The sequence below is a fragment of the Protopterus annectens genome, chromosome 2.part0 (assembly GCF_019279795.1).
Source record: "Protopterus annectens isolate FY-2018-M chromosome 2.part0, PAN1.0, whole genome shotgun sequence".
Classification (NCBI taxonomy): domain Eukaryota; kingdom Metazoa; phylum Chordata; order Ceratodontiformes; family Protopteridae; genus Protopterus; species Protopterus annectens.
In genome coordinates this window covers 1,476,088,130-1,476,108,990 of record NC_056728.1, presented here as the reverse complement: position 1 = coordinate 1,476,108,990, position 20,861 = coordinate 1,476,088,130, and the positions used below count along the sequence as shown (strand labels likewise).

Here is a 20,861-nt window from a genome sequence, read left to right as displayed (position 1 = left end):
TGGGTTGATATTATCCAACACCCTATCTGTATTGTATGGTCATGCTAGGCACTTGTTCAGAACATGTGAGCATGTCATGAGCTAATGATTACTATAGCGCCCATTCCACACCATTTTCCACAAGTACACTGGCTGTCCTACACTTCCCAGCTTGCTTAAGGTACGACAGCTGTTGTACACATGTAACGCACATATCCTGTGGGACATGGTTGTAAATGCAGGCATGTCCAACTGTCACGTACCAGTGCTACTGCCTGTCTATATGAGGGATATGTCATACATGTGGCAATAGAGCAATTGTCTCGTGTACACATTCAATGCTCACTTCCCAACATACAGCACTACAGCCTGTGGGGGATGCACGTCTGCAGCCGTGCTGGGCCCATAGCTCTCAGGTGTACCTCATTATGGGGAACGTACCTCATTTGGGGTTCTAAAAGGTGCATGTTCCTCAAGGTTCCACATTGGAAGGGTCTGTCACACATTCATTGTTGTACATAGTTTACCTGCTAGCCATGGCTAGATAGATGAGAATCATAGTAATTCATTGGAATGTCTGTTTTATATGTAACACCAGCCTATTTTAGTCATCATATGCCCTTCCTAGTTGACGCTGTTAGTAAGCCAGTTGTAAGTGTTCCACATTTCGCCCATTTGTCACACTGTATGAGGGCTAATGTTCCTCATTTTGGGGACAGGAGGCTGACAGCTATGGCTGGGGGTAATGCTGTCGCCAACCCTGACTGCACCTGACAGATATTTGGGGATGTGTAACATTCACAACACACCCCACCCATCACATAGTCTCACATAATCTACACCACTGGCCACACCTACGAGGACAACCTGTGCAGTACGTCTCCATACTCAGTGTAGGCACCAGAGGTAGCCCCCATCAATGAAGACAACATCACCAGCTTATAGCCCACAGACTCATGTGTGCGCACCACATACAGCCAATTGTGTGTTATAACATTCACAATACACCAGTCATAGCTGACTCTGTAGGGTGTCACACTGCAGTTCCACACAGCAGGCTACACAAGGCGTTAGTCGCTTACATCTTGCTGTCGGGTAACTGATTCTACAACATAACCTATGCACCCATGCCACACCTCATAAGGTACGATATGTCTGTCATTCGCCATGTTAGTGTGACTGCCCTATGATGCCACTTCACAGACTACGTGTGCAGGGACATACAATAGCTCACCAGTCTTATAGCCCTGAGGGTGTGGGCCTAGCCCTGGGGAGCATTTTGCATTTGTCCAGACACGATACCACTGTACAATGACCGACTGTGTCACTTCAGCAGTTGCCTATGCTCCTATTGTCATTCCACAGGCATGTGGTATCTTTCCGCTATGACTGTCCTGGTCAAACACAATGCTGTGGCACAGATGACTTGCACCTGTCAGCCCTGGGAGTACAGCTCACATGCTAGGCTCTTGCTGTTGCTATACTGCCTGTCCTGCACAGTTTCCTATAACTGTCACTGGCAGGGCGGTAACTGGCATGCGTGACATGGGGTCATGTGACACATTGCTTGCATCTTCCGCTGTGACGCACGCAGGCAAGGCACACCTTATAGTGCACCACTCCAACATCTCTGCAGTGACTGGGACCTGCCTGTAGGGTCTGCAGACCACACCTGCAATGACAGGTTATAGACGGACCATACCTTCCAGGCACATACCTGGACCGGCACACCCACAGCTGAGGGGTTCCCATATCCCACTATGTTTTGCACACATCCTGGCAAGTTGCTTAGCACAATGCATCAGAGGTGCTCTATGTGCAACTAACTGTGTCCGGGACCGCTATACACATTGTAACAAGCGACAGAGTCAACATCATACCCCACGGGTAACATACCTTCTATGGTGGTATAGTGGACAGTGGGCCTCAGCTACTACTGATGTGTGACTGACACTACCCCACATTTCACTGGGATAGCCACTCATGTACCGACACATCCATGAGTCATACCCTCCACTCTGCTGGATCAACACATACACACCACCTCCAAGACCTACATTACCCTTGGCATGAACACTACCACCATGTGACTGGTGTTACACACCTGGGGTTATCCCCTCATTGGTGGATTCCGAACATATGCTAATCTACCTTGTTAGCCACATCCCGGAAACGCACCCATCACAGCATACACAGTACATGTGTACGACTACACCTACTACAGACGTCTGCTGACAGCGGTTGTTAACATCATGGCACCCATGCAGATGGACAATGCACATACAAATGCTGACACATACCCCAGTGCACTTAATTAGCATGTACACAACTGCATGGATCATGCAATTCCACACAGAGCCATGATGGTACACACCAGATAACACACGCCACTCTGGTGGTCATGTTCCATGGACATATGATGTACAACAACAGGTGTAGGCTGTTGCACAGTGGTGTACATTCCCATGTGTGGGGTGGCTCACTGGTCAGCCGTGGTGGGGCCACAGGGTCCCTCATCACATACTCCAAGACTAGCTACGTAAACATGACTGCCACACATTCCGGGGTGTACCACCAGGCATTATGGTGGTATGTCAGTATTCGATAGCAACACCCACATCTGCTGTCACGTAAACAGTCACTCAGGAACATTGCAGACCCAGGTATTGTTGGCAACATGCTGGAGGATGGATTCAATGCTGACAGTACACCCTCTCACTCACTACAGGGCCGCAATCCATACATGAACATTGTGGTGTCCCTGTGGTCACACCTTCACAGTACTGACCTACACTCTGTGTGTCCTGGGACACTGGCCCCATGTCACCTTCCAATGTCCCAGGCTGTGATGTCCACCAACCTCTGAATTACCTGTCTCCCCACTAGGCCACCATATTCAGTAATAGCCTTGTTTCAGACATTGTAGACCCTGAATGGCACACAGCAGCATTTATCACACTACACACAGGTGGCACCGTATTGCACGAGTGGGACTATAGTCCTACACACCTGACTGGACTGTTCTGCGTGGCTGTGGGGCACATCGTCAAGGACGTCATTCTCAGAGACATTATTGGTCTCCTGTCCTCTGCTGCCACCCAGGATGGGCTTGTTAAGGCCAGAGCATGGCCCCTACACATGGTGGACTCCTTTCATACAGTTACCAGGGCAGTTGCTGATGGTACGGGAGTCGACACATCCTACATTGTCCTCTCATTGCCTTTCAGCACCATTCCACATTCTGGTATTGACAACATACACATCCACCTGCACATCGTACCCTGTGTCTCAGGATGTTATGCTATGTGGCTCATGGACAGGACACACAGTGAGTCCAGCATACCATAGTACCTACTACATGTCAGGTACTTTGGCATACCACAGTCCTCAGTCATAGGGCCCCTCATGTTAAGTATATGCTTCCCTGTGGAACAGGCTGGCACAGGGGACTTTCCCTGCCTAGCTTTAGAACCCCTACATACCGGGAGCCATGATTGCTCCACCTGCTGATACTGACTCCAACCATACGGGTGTCGCTGTGACAGATACGTAATATGACTATCATGGCATCAAGCTGCATGACACAAGGTGCGTGCACATCACCTTTGCATTACACCATTCACCCACTGACTATCACATGGATGGTAGTCCCCTACATACATATCACATTGTACATGTTTGCAGTACACACATATGTCGCACCCACTCCTGTGGTTACTGTATTGCCACTGTGGTATGGATATCTTCCTACGTGGCCACACCTATCTGTACTGGGTGTGTAACTGGTACATAGGCACCTATTGTACTTCTGAACCCAAGACATCTACACACATTCAAGGGTACACCACCCCATTTAGGGTGTACCTTACACAACAGCTACAGCTTTATATGCCACAACATTAACACGCCATGACGTTTACTGAGCTCTGACAGTTTAAATATGCGGCTGCACTACGGACACCACATCTGTACACATTTGCATACTACATACTCAGGGGTGACCTCTGCTGATCAGACTGGGCCCATGTCCACAACATTATTGATGGATATACTCCTCATACGCAACATAAGCAGAGGCCACTGTGAGCAACATGCTCATGGATATGTGCACACACGCCACAGTGAGTGGGATGTGCTTCTGGGTTACATTCCCAAACAGGACACTCACCATGCTGTGGAACATAAGTCCTCTGTACATCATGCAGGGACACTCAGTAGCACTGTTCATGTGATACCTCCCTTGGTGGTTGGGAGACACATGTAGGCCTGGGATCACTGCAGTGACTGTACTGTGCAGTGGTGCAGATGACACCTGGCTCTGCTCTTCACAGGACACTACCCTGGAGAGGTGCCACTAGTGTGAACACTGTAGTTGTGCTTACACATGGACTTGACAGACTGCATAGTACCCCACTATGCACCTGTGCAGCTATTACATGTCCTTTGTGCATGGTTACTTGGTAGCCCTTCCATTTAGTTTAGCTATCATGCTATTACTATGTCCCATACCTACAGGCCATATGTATCCTGTTATTGTACATACCAATAGACGATACCTGTGGTATGCATGATATGCCTGTTATGCTGTGTAGATTATCTGTCATATCTACCTATAATACTATACATTACACATAATTCACATAGTATCCCATGATGCAAAGCATACTTGCTCAGCGGGACCACCTTACATATGTCATTAACATTATTTACCCATACACATGCGTGCTGTGACAGTATATCAACATATACTATCCCCTGCTATGGCATGTCATTGTTGGACATACCCTACCACTGATGGCGGGTTGTATGGCATTGTTCTGTTTAATGGCCTCATGTAGCATCCCTTCTGGTGTCTGTGCTGTGTACCTTGTGTCCCACTGCTGGACGCACAGATTCTGCAAGCGTTAGTATGCTCAGCAAGACATCACTACATCAATACCTTTCCCCACTTTATGCATTGCGGACATGTTTAATTAATGCAAACCAGGCTATACATACAGTAAAACTAATTAATACAGATCATGCTATACATAACCTTACATATCGGGCGTTCTACATACCTTGTTGTCGTTACGGCATTTCGTTTCTATCTCTCTCACAGTGTTTCAACTGTTTTTCAGTATGAGCATACGGTTTGAAGGTCTGGCAAGTCATCCTTATATACGTCGATACCTGAAACATGTGGATTCATCCCGCCAATTGGTGTTCCTGAGTGACTAATTACTTGCATATCAGCTGTGCAGCTACTCCATTCGCACATTACGCGGTGACAGTGGGGTATAATTGGATTCTTCACTTGGGCGTTGCCTATTTGCCCTACCTTCGGGGAGACGGTCTGTATCGTGTTTTGTTATGAGTAACTGCAACTGCTATGCATGGAGACAAGTATAGTTTGGATTCATGTCCCCCGTGGATTGTGTGTGACAGGTAGAGTATTTGGTTCAACATGTGGGTGTACCTGTCATCCCGACGTCTGTTAACGGAGTATTGCAATCAATACCTGTAACATGGCTATTTGTTCCATTATACAACACCTGGAATTTTGCATGTCGCCTTTAATTGTGTCTCTCACACGGTATGTTGAGGATTCTGCAGATGTAATTGACTGACTGGATGTTTGTGCTGCTATTACAATTTGTATTGCTTTAGTTTCTAGTGTGGGGGATGTCGGTGGTTGTACGTAACATATACGGTTTGTGGGCCTTGCATTTCTACATAATCCGTATATATGTGTGTGGGCTCTGTCCCTGATTAGAGAGCTAACAGTTAGTAGACTTATGTTACGGGATTGTATGTTGGGCCGTTGTTAATTGGTTTCTATATCGTCTGCAGGTGAGCTTGCTACTTGTATACCTCCGTAATTGCAGCGATATATCAGGGGATATGTGTAGGTGACAGCTATCCCTTGTATTTCTGTCCCAGATATTTGCAGTCATTGTGGTTGTTTTGTTAAAAGAGCCTGTTTGCCATGGGTTGCCACCTTATCATATGGTCATTGTTGGACACTTGTGGGACACAAAGCAGTGTTTACAGGCCAACACGTAGTCACGGTCAGTACACAGGTAGCACATACTTTTATCCTCACTACATACCTATTGTTGTGACTTTGGATACTTATCATATTGCATGTAACATTTAAGTTTCTTACATACAGGCATAAGTATTAAATACGATTGTTACGTTATATATGGGACATATTTATGTTCTACCATCTCGGACATTTGCCCTTTGTACTGTTTTATGTCAGGACACACCTGCCCAGGGTGGGGATGTCCCTCCTACTGTGGTACAGGTAGTAACCATATGCCTACGGCTAGCTATACCCACACCTACCATACTGGTCTGCCTCTGACTTGGCACCAACATACACATGTTGCGGACACACACACACATTACAGTCACACAGAAACGCACACGGCACCCTCAACGCACACTTACACAGACTACGGCACTCACAGACACGGTTGAACACAGTACCTATGTGGATCGCGACACCGTCAGCTGTGACTAACCGTCCCTTCATATCATCATACTGTTACTCGCGGATGTACTGTTCCGGTACTGTGTTCTATCGGTCTTTCAGCCTCGTGGTTACGCATATCGGTATGTTACACATTCCATGGTTGGCGGTATCCTATTTATTTGTACCTCCAGGATGTTATGAATGTCGTTGAACTATCTATCTTATTTGCAGATATAGCTGAATCCATCTATATCACCATATATCCCTCTATTGCCCTTTCTATCTGTATTATATATATGCATATGTGTACATATCTATATATATATCTATATATATATCTATATATATATATCTATATATATATATATATATATATATATATATATATATATATATATATATATATATATATATATATATATATATATATATATATATATATATATATCTATATATATATATATATATATATATCTATATATATATATCTATCTGGCGGGGAACGTGACAGGCACACAGCACCACCATATGCTGTAAGACTCATGTACTGTTCAGGTGTTGGCATTCCATGTTGCACTGGCTGTTGTGTTTACAATGTTTGAGGGCTGCCTATGTAGGAGTCACACAATGGGCCACCTATACATTACAATTTACAGGTGGTCATGTTTGTGTGCCATCCATTTTACTGTGTGTGCAGGTGGAGAGGTGTCAGTCCATAGGGGCCTACACGGTCAGTGTATGTGCTATACGTTCCCTCTTTGCCAAGGCGTAGGCATATTGGACATGCCTCTGTCTGCCTACTGGGGCTGGCACAGTGTGTTCATGGTCTGAATCCCTCTGTGCCTGTACTGTCCTTGGCAATTGCGGTGGGTTATGAGGGCCTTCACCATTTTGTCCCTGCTGCAGCTGCTTCCGCAGGATCATATTATGTAGCATGGCACAAACTATGACGATGTGGGCACACGTGCCTGGAGAGTAATGCAAGGCTCCACCAGATGTATCCAAGCACCGGAACCGTGATTTCAGCATCCCGAACACACGCTCTATGTTAATTCTGGTTTGTGCGTGTGACTCATTATGGCGTTCTTGCATGGGTGTGTGTGCATTTCTGATGGGAGTCATCATCCATGGCTCCAGTCCATAGCCAGCATCCCCCACGAGATGACCATGTGGGATGTCCCCCCTGACAAATACCTGATACAGCTGTGAGGCATGCCAGATATGGGAGTCATGGTAGCTTCCAGGGCTGCCAGCACACACATCCATGATAATGCCCTGGGCATTGCACACGACCTGGCAGTTGATGGAGTGGAATCCTTTGCATTTTATGTAGCGCATACCCTGCTCACCGGGTGGTGACTTGATTTGTATGTGCGTGCAGTCTATCGCACCCAGTACCTCCGGGTATTATGCCACATGGTGGAAGTGACGCATATTGCTGGCCAACTCCTCCTGAGTTCTGGGGAAGTATATCTGCTCATTGGCATGTGGTAACATGGCATCCAGGAACTGGTGTAGTACCCTGGATGCTGATGCCTGTGAGATACCCATTATATCTCCAGTTGGCCTTTGAAAGGTACCTGTGGCCAGTATTCGCAGGCTTACACATACCTTTGTGTCCACTGGGATGGGTTCCCCTCTGTTGTTTCTGGTTCTCAGGCGTGGCCGGCACAGCTCCACTATTTGCTGTAAGATGTCCCTGTCCACCCTGTAATGCTCTACTATCTCCAGGTCATGTAGCCCCTGGTAGATTACCCTTGGTCTGAACACTCTCCTTCTCCTCCGAGGCCTGCGGTGGTTGTCGGCATCATCCTCCACAACACCGTCAGTCTCTAACGCATGCTGATGAATCACAGCTATGGCAGCTCCCAACATGTACATTTTAAAAGTTCCCCGTGTGTTTACACCTATGGTGCAGTGTTTGGGAATACACAGGTGTGTGTTGGGTGCTTACACACTTTATACTATTGTGCTGTGAAGACCGATGATGTCATAGGGTGTGTATGTACGTCCGTAGCTACAGGTTATATCATGTGTTTTACTGCCGGAACTACTATTGTGATGCCTTTTGTTTTGAATTACATTTGCCTGCCGTGGATTACCTCTTGACCTTCCCTTTACATTTCTGCGCGTTGCACCTACCATTTTCTGGCGTGCATCCTGCAGCCTATTTTCATTTGTGCTTTCCTGCACCTGGCATATCTTGCATTATGTGTGCTACTGCCGGTCTGCTGTCGGTTTGCTTTGCTCTGCTGTGTCAGGTCTCCTATCTTTGCAATCCAATACCTCCCCTCCTTTCTTTGCATTCACATGCATCCCCTATCCTGTTTTGCAGTTTTCTGCAAGCGGACTTGTCAGCTGCCTTCGAATGGCCTTCGTGGGTTGATTGGTGTTGATTGCTCATTAGTACTCCAATTATCCTACTTCCGCATTTCCTTTCCTTCCCCTGACCTTCCTGTTTCTGCTATTGTTTGCGGTGCGTGCGTCCGATTACTGGGTTTCGGGCACGTTTTCATCCTCGTACACATGTGCTTTTGGCCACCATGTGTGCTCTCAGCTAAACGATTCCTCCCCACCCCTATCCTGCAGCTTTGCTTAGCAACGGACAGGCCAGATTTGCAATGCTCCAATGTGCTTAGTGCTACAGTAGCACACCCCTCTGCTGATGTCATGTATCTCCTCTGAGCCACTCCTCGGTGTTATACCGCTGCGCCGTATGGTACAACCTTCCTCCGGCAGGACATTTGCGATTCAGTATTATCTGCCTCATTTGCATGGCATTGACTACTAATTCATAGTTACCGCGTTGAACACTATCGCAAGCCCTTAGCAACCCTTGCACCTTGGTTGTGGTGTTCCATGCCTACCATTGTGTGTTATGCTGTAAACCTGATTTCTATTATGTTGCGATTTTATGACATTTTTATATTATTTCTTTATGTTACAGCTTCCGCACACATGCCCTGCGGTTCTGCTGTGCGTTACTGTGGACATGACATTAAATGTTGTTATTTACGTGTTGTGCATCTTTTCTTATGCCATTGGCTGTGTATTTTGCCATTGGCATATGTTCACGTTGTGATACCTGAGTCTGGCCCTCTTCCATAGCTCCGATGTTATATTTGGGAAAATGTAAACCGTGTTTTTTGGTTTACATTTCCGTGGGCTTATGCTACGCCTGCACCACTTCATGAATCGCTATATGCCTTCATTTGCATGGTGCAACACTGCACATGGGGTGATTTGCATACCTACACCGGGGGCTGTGCAGATCTGGCGTACGCCGGTAGTGCACGTGGAATTAGATCGTACCTGAATCACTCGGCGGGCATATTTGGCGTTATAATGCATACGCTATGCGTGCGCCTGGCGCAAGCTTCATGAATCCCGGGGCATGTTTTTTCTAACCTTGGTACCTACACATTAGTCAAAGTTTAAAATGCTGTCTACCACTGCCCCTGGATCTTTAGTTATAGTGCTATTTGTTTATAATTTGGACATGCATTTTGTAACGATAGTTGATGTCTTTTATGTCATATCTCATAATAATACACACATTCACATTAATGAGAAGGCAATTACAATGCATTCGGTATGTATTTTTTGTAGACCATCTTGAGATCGTCAACATCTTTCAGTGAAGTAATGATGTTACCCTATTTGCAGTCATCGACATATCTGATTATCTTTAACCTATTCCTTATTTCTATATCAATCTTCTTTATTTTTCACCCACATTTCCCATTAACCTTTTGCTCATTTTTGAATCAATAATAATCAAAATCAGTGAATGCAGAAGCAGTAGCAGATAAAAAATATGTCTAAAGATGGAATAGGACAGTAAAATCACCAGGTGACAAATTTCCTGATATCTGGTTATTCTGATTTTGATTTGCCTGTATTGTGTCATGTATAAGTGAATGTGACTACAGTTTTTTTTTTTTTTTTTTTAGGAGGGGCAGTAGCAACCTGCTTGTTTGCTCTTGCTTGGTGCGTGTGTGTATGTGTAATGCACCAGTTGCTACATACTGGTGGGTAGAGAATACTCAGACTTGAACCTTGTACCTTGGGTGCAGGTAGTAAGGGCCTGAATTCCCTACTCACCACCATTTGCAAATAATTTGCAGGTTTTTGCACCATATTTGTTCTGTTCCTCATAAAATCTGAGGTTTCTGTATGTTTGTTGTTCCTGGCAAAGTCAGTAGTGCAGTGATTCACTGGTAGCATTGTTGCCTAACAGCTACAAGTTCTCTGGTTTGATCCTTGGCTGGGGTGCTTTCTGTGGGGAGTCTGCATGTCTTCCTATCTTACAAAGACATGTCTGGAGTGTTTCTCCCTGCCCTGCTGAAAACAGACTTTTGTTCCAAGTCAGACTTTCCTGGTTAACAAATGTTAAATAAAAATAACAGGCATTTGAATTTCAGACTTCATATTTTTCAGAACGTACATGGTTTATAACATGGATATTTGAAATTTGTTCTTATTTTTGGGACTGTATTCCCCCATTATTGGCTTCGTTGAGGTTTTGTGTGCTAAGTTTGAGAGCTATGGTGAGAACTGAATTTACTGAATATGTTTGGGGGCTGTATTCCCCCATTATTGGCTTTGTTCAGGTGTTTTGTGCTAAGAGGTTGACAGCTATGGTGAGAACTGAATTCACTAAATGGTAGTCATTTAAGTTTCAGTCTTCCTCTCTCTCACAAAACAGCTTATTTGGCATAGTAGTATGTTGCTCTGAGTGTTTTACACACAGTTCCCCTGGGTTCAAGACTTGGCAGTGAAATGTATGATGGTAACACAGCATTTTATTGTAGCAGCTTTCCAACATTATACAAGCAATGTTTAAAATTTGTCCCTGGTTTTTGGCCTTTTGTGCCCCCCCCCCCAATAAATTTTGTCTTTTTCCAGATTTCTTGTGCTGCAAAGTTCAGAGATACAACAGAGTGTCAAGTAGATTTTACAAGCAGATGAGAGCTGGGAACAAAAGTTTAGTACTGCTTATGATGAGTCTACTCGCATTGTTAATAGTACAACAGGTAGTGTACTTCCTTTTCATGCAGAAGGCTGTGGGTTCTACTTCCACAGTAGGTAGCTGCATTGCTGATACTGTACTGTGTTGTAAATGGGGTGGATGCTGCAGTCAATTTTTGGTGAAGATATCTAGCAACTATAACCTTGTTATCAGTTTGCCATCCATTCCCTACTGCTTATCATTTTTTAATGCAACATGGGCAATTTATTCCTCAAGAGCAATAGCCATTTTATTTGTAAATGAAACGATGACATATAAAGTTGTTTTCTAGCAGCAACCTCTTCATTAGTTACAGATTTCTTTAATGTGGAATTATTTAGATGACTTTTACTTCTTCAGAGATTGTGCATATTTACTGATACTGGTGGACTGTAGAAGTTTGAGTAGACTTTTATGATGGAAATGTAAGTTTGAATAGACTTTTATGATGGAAATGTTCTGAATTGGGCAGTTTTGTCATTATTGGTGCATGCATTTTGTTTCATTGTTTACTGGAAAAATGTTCAAAACAATAAATTTAAAATGCACTCTAACAACTGTACTGTATTGTACAAGGAATATAATTTAATACAATCAGGAAGGTGTATCAAAAAGCATGTGTGTGTTTCATGTTTAAGGGGCCTATGATTTGAAAACAGCCCAAAGTTAATCTTTATCTGCCACTGGCAAAATGTATTTTCTTTGAATGTGAGTCTTCATTGCTGTTTCAATGAATGTGAGTTTCAAGGGCAGAGAAGTTTTAATGCTAAGTCTATTTTCATTGTGAGACTGCATTGCTTTGCTTAGCAAATATCTATGAGGGTCTGTGCTGTAAAATGCAAAATAAAACTTTCAAATGAAATCCAAATATTCACAGAAGTGAAGCAGTATGCACATTACAGTGTTTAAGAGAAATGGGGTAAAAAAAAACAAGGAATGGGACATTGTAATGGCTGCAGGGGGGAGGCTCCATTCTACCATGATTTTGTGAGGGGGGAAGGTCAGCAAACTCAGACAGCCCCGGCTGAACTATACCTCTCAACTGTCCAGATTTTTGCAGAATGAATAGAGTTTTGCTTCTTATTTTTGGTTTGTTCCTCATAAAATGTGTGGTTTTCTGGCAAATCATTTAGGAATGAAGTCACTAAATAATGACAGACATTGAGTTTCAGAAGTTATAACCTTCAGAAAAATGCATGCTAAAGCAAGAACTGTTATTCTATCAACTGTCTTAAGTTTATATAAGAGCATTTTTAGTACTGTTTGTATGTTCTCCCAATATATTTATTTGGCCTTGTCCAGATTTCCTGCATTAAGAGGTTGAGAGGTACATGCAAATAAATTGCTTTATAGAATTAGGAATATCCAAACCTCTCAACTGTCCCCAATTTTGGCTCAAAATGTTGCTCTCCCCCTAATAACCCCTCCGCAAAATGGCAATCTTGGAAGAAAATGTGGAGGGTTTGCAATTATAAATAACTATAATGATTAGAGTTGTAGATTACTTTTATTTCAGAAATGCATGTAGATGCTCTTATTTTGTCAGTTGCTCAAGTCAACAGTACTAATATTAAAAAGTTGTCCCTTCTTTGACAGGTTCCCAGCTGTATTGTGTGGCAATTTAATATTTTTGCATCACATTTTTGGCCTGTTTTTCATAAACTTGTGGTTTTCTGCCAAATTAGTGGCAGATCATTAAAGATTAAAGTTAGAAAATAATGGCAGACATTTGAGTTTCAGATTTCATACCCTTCAGAAAATTCATACTAATGCAAGACCTACTACTATTCTATTATCTTTCTAAGTTTATAAGAACAATATTTGAACATTGTCCTTATTTTTGGGCCTGTGTACCACTTCTATGTATGGCTTTGTCCAGATTTCTTGGTCTGAGGTTGAGAGGCATGAGTGTCAGAGCCATCACCATCAGCCAGAGACATTTCAAATTGTGACATACTTGTTGCATCCCACTCCCCCATGTAGTGACTCTGGATGTGTCCAAGCAAGGCAAGGAGCAGTTATGCAGTGTAAGTGTGCAGAGTATTCCCCCAGCCAAAATAGACACAAGTACAACAGTGGCTTTTCATCTGTCCTTGATTTTGCAGAATGTTCTGGTTTTCTGTCATATTTTTAGACTTATGCTTATTATTCAAAAATGCATGCTGTTGCAGTGACCTGTTGCTTTGTGTTTAAGTAGCAATGCTTTAATGACCATTGGGTAAGCTTGTCTGAGATTGTAAGATGCAAGTAACCTTTAATAGGCATACTGTTAAATAATTACCAACACTGAAAGCCTTTTTGTTGTTGCCATGCAGATAATATTTACATAATTAGATAATGTACAAACCTTAGGTATTGAAATGCATATGACAGCATTTGTAATAAAAAACAGGATTACAGTATTTTCAGAAGCTCATTACATTTGTTGGAGATTTGCAGTCATCTTTGCAGGCTTTACCCGTAAACTAAACAAAGTGCCAATCTATCATGTGTGGTCTATAACCTGTGCAGTAATCCTTTAAGCAATTTATCTTGAGCTTGTTTCTTGTCTGCTGTTCATTTTTTACTTTGATCATGTTTTCCCCATGAAACAAATAGTTGTTGTCAGGCAGCAGGTCTTTTTTGGATAAGAAACATTTTTACAAGTGGGGGTATCACAGAGATTTCTACTTTCAGCTTGTTACTTGGTACTTTTATAAAGCTGAATATAACTTATAATTAGAACTGCAGTGCAAGGAGAAGCTTGGTTTTTTTTATACTTGATTTTGACTAGTATTCCAGTAATGTATTTAAAAAGTAATTTTTATTTTTTCATGCCTCACAACCTTTTTGTTTCCATCTAGATATTAAGTAAGCCGCCATGTAGCCAATGCATTGAAACATTTTTTTTCTTCTAAACTTCATTTTGTCTTGATTGGACCCTCGAAATGACAGTTTGGCACCCAGGGCAATGTATTTAATTAAAGTTCCAGTTGTGGTTTTGAGCATAGCTCCACCCCTTTCTAGTTGGTCACACCCCTTCCCATTGGCCGCACCCATTCAGCTGTCTCCTGCAGCCCCCCTTTAATTTGAAGTTACCAGCTGCCACTGATTTCAGTAATGTATTTAAAAAGTATTTTATTTTATCATGCCTCACAACCTTTTTGTTTCCTTCTAGATATTAAGTAAACTGTCATGTAGCCAATGCATTGAAATATGTTTTCTTCTACACTTCATTTTGTCTTGATTGGACTCTCGTAATGACGGTTTGGCATGTAGGGCAGTGTGTTTAATTAAAGTTCCAGTTATTGTGCTTTTGAGCATAGCTCCACCCCTTTCTAGTTGGCCACACCCATTTCCATTGGCCCCACCCATTCAGCTGTCTGCTGCAGCCCCCTTTTAATTTGAAGTCACCAGCTGCCACTGGTAAACAGCTGTCTACTATGGAATGATCACTTTACTGCAGCTTCATATTCACAGTAATGAAAACAGGTCCAACTGTTTTCTTTCCAGCGCTAGTTCTTTACAGAATAACATACAAACTCACTGAACAGTGTATCATTAAGGTGATTCACACATCTGTACTTTTCTAACTAAAAGTGATGTCCCTCCATTGGTAGATAATGATTTATTAGTTTTACATTGGTTTTATTGCACTATATACCAATCACTACACGCCATACAAAAATCGGATACTTCAACATTTTAATGTTCTTACCTGTCACTTGAATACAGCTGTCTTTATTTATTGATTTATTGTCTGACTGAGTAACTGATTGCATTACATTGCAGGTACTTTGAAATCAAATCTACTGCAGGCTATAGCAAGCATGCCTATAAAGGACACCTATGTATATTTTTGATGTTAAAGTGGATGTGAAGGCCGAATGTTTAATTTTTCATCAACGATGACACCAAGCAGTTTGGTGTTAGGAACGACTTCAATGATAGTGGTGTTTTGTGAATGAACAAAGAATTCAGACTTGTTAACAAGGTTGGATTTTTTGGGAATAAATATTGAGAGTTTTGTTTTAATTGGGGTTTAGAGTGAGATGGTTCTTTGACATCCAAGTTTTTGGTTGAAGTAAAGGCTTCTTGAGTAATATGTTGTAGTGCAGAGACTGATCTAGAAGTGCAGATAATAGTAGAATCATCTGCATATTAGATAACAGTACTGTGGGTAAGAGGGGTGTGGAAGCTGTTGACAAAATTATAACTCCAGTGGCCCGTCAGAGGCACTGGGAACTAAGGTCAGGTGGCAAGACCCAAGGGTAATCCTATGGCTAGGCTTGTAAAGGCCCCAGGGCCATTTGCCTAGTATACACTTATACTGAATAGGAGAGGACCCAATATAGAATCCTTGGGTACCCCTGTAGCTGTATTGAGGAAGGAAGAGAATGAATGTTCCCATATAGTCGACAGCTGCCTATTGGTAAGATAGTTAGAAAACCAGCGTATGGTTGAGAGTTAAATTCCTAAGCTGGAGAGTTTGGTAAGCAGAAGGGATTGGAAAACTATGTTGAATGTCTTTGATAGGTCGAGAAAGAGTGCAGAGACTATGTAGCCAGTCTCATAAGCTGTGTTTACTGTGTCTAATTGCTTTCCAAATTACTTGTCCAGCATTTTGATTGCTTCCACAGTACTACCATAGTTGTGTCCACAGTAAATGGCTTCTACCACCTCATGTCCGCTGTCCAAATTACCACAGCTTTGCTTAATTCCAGTGTAATACCATGGCTACTCCCAGAGTAAATGGCTTCCACCACCTCTTCATAACTGTTGTTTAAAAATACAACAGTTTTACCTGCTTACACAGTAATACCATTGCTTCTTCCACAATAAATGACTGCCATCACCTTTTTGTAATCATTTTCTAAACATGACTTGCTTCTAGAGTAGACACAGCACTGTCTACAGTTACTTTTACTGTAATAGAGGGATACTGAGTCTTTAGTAAATTGTTGAAGCCTGTTACTTTACAGTATCCACTACACAGTATTTTTCATATCGGTATAGGATCATAACTTGATAAAAAAGGAGTAGGGTGTTTACTGAATTTGGAAACTAAGCTCTGAAATGCCATATATTTTGACACCAACATTAATTGAAATATATTTTAAGGCATGCCAGTGTTATGATGATGCACATAATAGTAAAATTCAGGATACGTTGTTTGTGATGGGCTTGGGCTGTAGGCTCATTCACAAGTTAACAACTCCATGCTTCATAATATCTGACATGATAATAAGAACAGGTTAAAACTGGAGAAAGTTAAGGGAACTGAATAGCATCTACGCATTTTTTGTGTTGATAAAGTGAAGACTTGGTACAGTATAAGTACGTAGATAGTGTACTTGTAATATAGATATATATATCTATATATATCTATATATATATATATATATATATATATATATATATATATATATATGGGTCCAGGACTATTCACTGAAAGCACATTTCACTGAAAGTCAAATGACTGTGCACAAATCACTGAAAACTCAATTCACTGAAACACATTTCACTGAAAGTTATATATGGCCTTTTCCCCAGTGTAGTGCGACCCTGAAGTAAGTATATATAGTAAGGGGGGGTGTAGGAGCACCACCCGCATAGTTTGGTTATATATTAAGTTTAGAAAAGAGTAATTTATTGAAATTGCAAGTATCCATGTGCATAGCTCAAAATATTTAAAATAGGTGGGAGGCTATGCCCCCACACCCCCCCCCCCTTACTATATATTCTAACTCCAGGGTCACACTACACTGGGGAAAGGCCATATATAAATTTCAATGAAATATGTTTCAGTGAATTGTGTTTTCATCGAATTGAGCTTTCAGTGAGTTGTGGGGTGGTCTATATCACTTCACCGAACTGTCATTTCAACAAACGGCATTTCATCAGAAATGCCATTCATTGAATTCCACTCATGTGGGGAGCTGTGCTCCTCATACCCCCCGCTAATTATATATACCAACTCCGAGATCATGCTACAGTGGGGAAAAGGCAAATTTGCTGAACTTTTCTGTACCACAATCTCAGTATGAACAATTCGACAAATAGCATGTTCGATGTAATTGCACTGAAAAATGCCATTCAATTAACTAATTTTTGCTGAACTGATAGGGACCCAACATATATGCACGCACACACACACACACATATATATATATATATATATATATATATATATATATATATACATATTTATATATAGATAGATAGATGTGTGTGTGTGTGTGTATGGATCTACTTTGAAATAACAAATTACCAAAAACCTGAACCACAAAACATTGAAACCAACACACTGAGCACACTATTTCCTGAAAGTTTAGAACACTGATTCTCAAAACATTTACAAACAAAAAACAAATCTTATCCTCCTGACCTCCACCAGTATAAAATACACCACCAAGTAAAACAAATCACTGTTTACTCCTCTAAATTTAAGGAGGGTGGCAAGCCCCCCCCCACAACCCCCTACCCGCTGCTAATTAAATATATCAGCTCCGAGATCGCGCTCCCACAAACAAAATGGTAAATATACTGTTAAGCATGGTACAGCTTCATGTCTAAAGTTCAATAGAATCCCCTCTGTAAGTATAAACAATGTAGTTCTTTGAAAATTCACCATTTACTAAACACAAAGAAACACCTCTACCCATAACAGTTTCTTCACATTTGCATTTAAAATGGAAAATGTTTTCATTTATACAGTCTGATCTATATAGTATACTTACCTTTTAATTAAAACAACTAGAAATTCTCTTCCAAAGCTTGTAAAAATCTGTACCTACCCAAAGGTTCACTACCTCACAACTTAATGGCCACCATAACAATTTTTCACAAACTACTAAACCTTAAAGGGATACCACATACTTTACACATATACCACAAAAGTATTAGCTACATTTTGGCATTCTAACATTCTATGTACTAAACTTTCAGAAAATACTGTGTTTGACGTTCTAGTCTCAATATTTTCTGGTTCTTTTTTAAAATTTATTTCAAAGTAGATATATATATATATATATATATATATATATATATATATATATATATATATATATAGTGTTCTAGAAATGAAACTAAATATTGCAGTTATATTGGCAATACACTATATTACATTTATTGTTTCTGGAGACTTTGTAACAATAGCTTACTTACTTACTTACTGTTTTTCATAGAATATCTTCTTGAAATAACCCATTTTGTCTTGAAATTTACTTTTTGTTTTTTAACGTGGATATAGTGATAAAAATGCAGTGTACATCAGGGTCCAATGCAGCATAATGTAACCTAGGCAGCTGCCTAGGGCTCAGTGATAACTGGGAGGGGGAGCCCACAAATGTTATAAAAAAAAAAAAGAATCTGTCAACCTAGTCACTACTCAGATACTTAGCTTTGGCATGCAAAAAGCACTGAATTTTTTTTTCTCTCATTGGCTCTATATATGTAGAGGCGAGGACAAACTTCCTGTAGCTTTTTTACAGTTAAAAAAAAAAAAAACAGAACCAGTTGGTATTTTTGGACAGCTATACACTTTAATCACTCCCTCTCCCTACCTGCATTGCTCCATTTCATTTGTTTAAAGTTTATTGTGTTCATATTTTCCAAAAATGTTTATTAAGTTTTCAGAATGTAAAAAATGTTTATAAAGAAAAAGAACATCATTACCACTTAAAATTAGTTCCATTAAATATAACATAGCATGAACTTCATGTCTTTGGTAATCATGGTTATCTGTTTTATCTAATAAAGATTCTAATCTGGTTCAGTATCCAACATCTGATTTTTTTTTACAGAGAATTGTGACAAGATCAACAAAATCTTTGAACAATGGAGACATTTTGCTTTTACACGTTCTGTTAATTGCCTTCTTGGAAATTGTCAGTACAAACCACAACATTGTTAAATAATAGGGGGGATTCAATAAAGCCTGTACAATCATTTTTGACTGTGTGATGTGATGAGTATTAGATTCAGTAAACTCCGTGTAGCAGTGTGTACTCATGTGCAAACATGGAACCTTCTGTGGCATGCAAATTACAGCACATTACAGCATAAATAGCTGAATTGTATGCTAATGAAGCAAATTGACATGGTGGAGTGATTCAACAAGCTGTAACCCAACCAAATATATTCCATGCTTGTTTTGCTTATTCAAAAGTTTTTCGAATATAGCCACAGAAAGGAGTCTACATGGAAACAAGAGCAAGTAAATGTTGATACATTTGTACAGAGCAGACCCTAACATGTAACCCCACACACATTATGACATTATTAGACATGTTTGATGCTAGAAAATTATATTAACAATGGTAACAATTCCTTTTAAGTGCCATGACATAAATGCAGTTTTACACCCCCACCCCCAAATGAACAATGTACTCATAACAAATGTAGACAACAAAAAGGGTAAACACCATGAAACATAGAATTCAAACTTGCATTCCTCTCTGCAGATATATACCTCAGTAATACCCTCACTTGGCTATACAACATTGGCTTCCCTTCAGTTTCCTTGCTTACAAGGTTACCAACTGTGTAGAATTACAGCTGTCAGCATGGTGAAGATGCAAATTAGCTCAAAACTCATTAGAATTGCTTAATCCAAAAAAAAAAAAAAAACTGTAACCATGTAGGCATGTTTATTTTGTGTAAGCACTTCCACAGCATCTATGTTGAATGCATGGCAACAGTGAAGGATGACCTCAGGGTGTGTCATGTTACATCTACAGAGGTGTACATGTAGGTCTGTGAAGTGCAAAAGTGCATGCAAGCAGTGCACAATTCACAAATTCTGTTTCATTCTCTTTCTCCTTAATGTTTGTTAATAGGTATTGTCTCTGTCCAATTTTAGTTCAAATTAAATTTTTAATTTTTGTCCTTGTTTGAATGATGTGGTGCTTAGTGCAACCATGGGAAATGGATGAATGAATGGCAGCTTTCTTAGTGCTTGTCACATAACTATTACTGTGGCAGCATGTGTATGTCTAGAGCAACAGTATAGAAGTTCTTAGTTTCTAGTACAGGGTCTGCAACATTTCCTCCACTTTTTGAGCTGTATGTTTGCACGATATCACAGGTACGGACAAAAGCATTAACAAGATCACCTGTGTTCACCTTATTTCAGCATCAGTGTACACAGAGTCACATAGGTGCTCATCACGCACTGATGCCCACCAACAGAGTTGATATATTTAGTAAAGTAGCAGGTGTTTATCATAGGTGCTAAGTACAGCATAAACAGGTGATTTTCAGTACAGTGGAGCTAATCAACTAGCTATAAAGCATCCGTGTAGCCTACATTTTGGTTTTCCATGCATACTTTAATACCATGGGAGTAGAGACAAGGGAATTCTATTCTTGAAATAAAATAGTCTCAACTGCTGCATTTGCAAGGTAAGTCCTGACCCTAGACAGAAT

The 20,861-nt window shown here is 41.1% G+C and overlaps 1 long non-coding RNA gene across 1 annotated transcript in view; it reads left to right on the top strand.

The window, feature by feature from the left end:
• The window catches only part of LOC122793762, a 78,749-nt gene extending 59,367 nt beyond the window's left edge, over positions 1-19,382 (top strand). Inside the window, exon 2 of the long non-coding RNA XR_006363529.1 lies at positions 19,238-19,382. This is a non-coding gene — a long non-coding RNA (uncharacterized LOC122793762). The remainder of the gene's footprint in view (positions 1-19,237) is intronic.
• Positions 19,383-20,861: the final 1,479 nt, after the last annotated feature.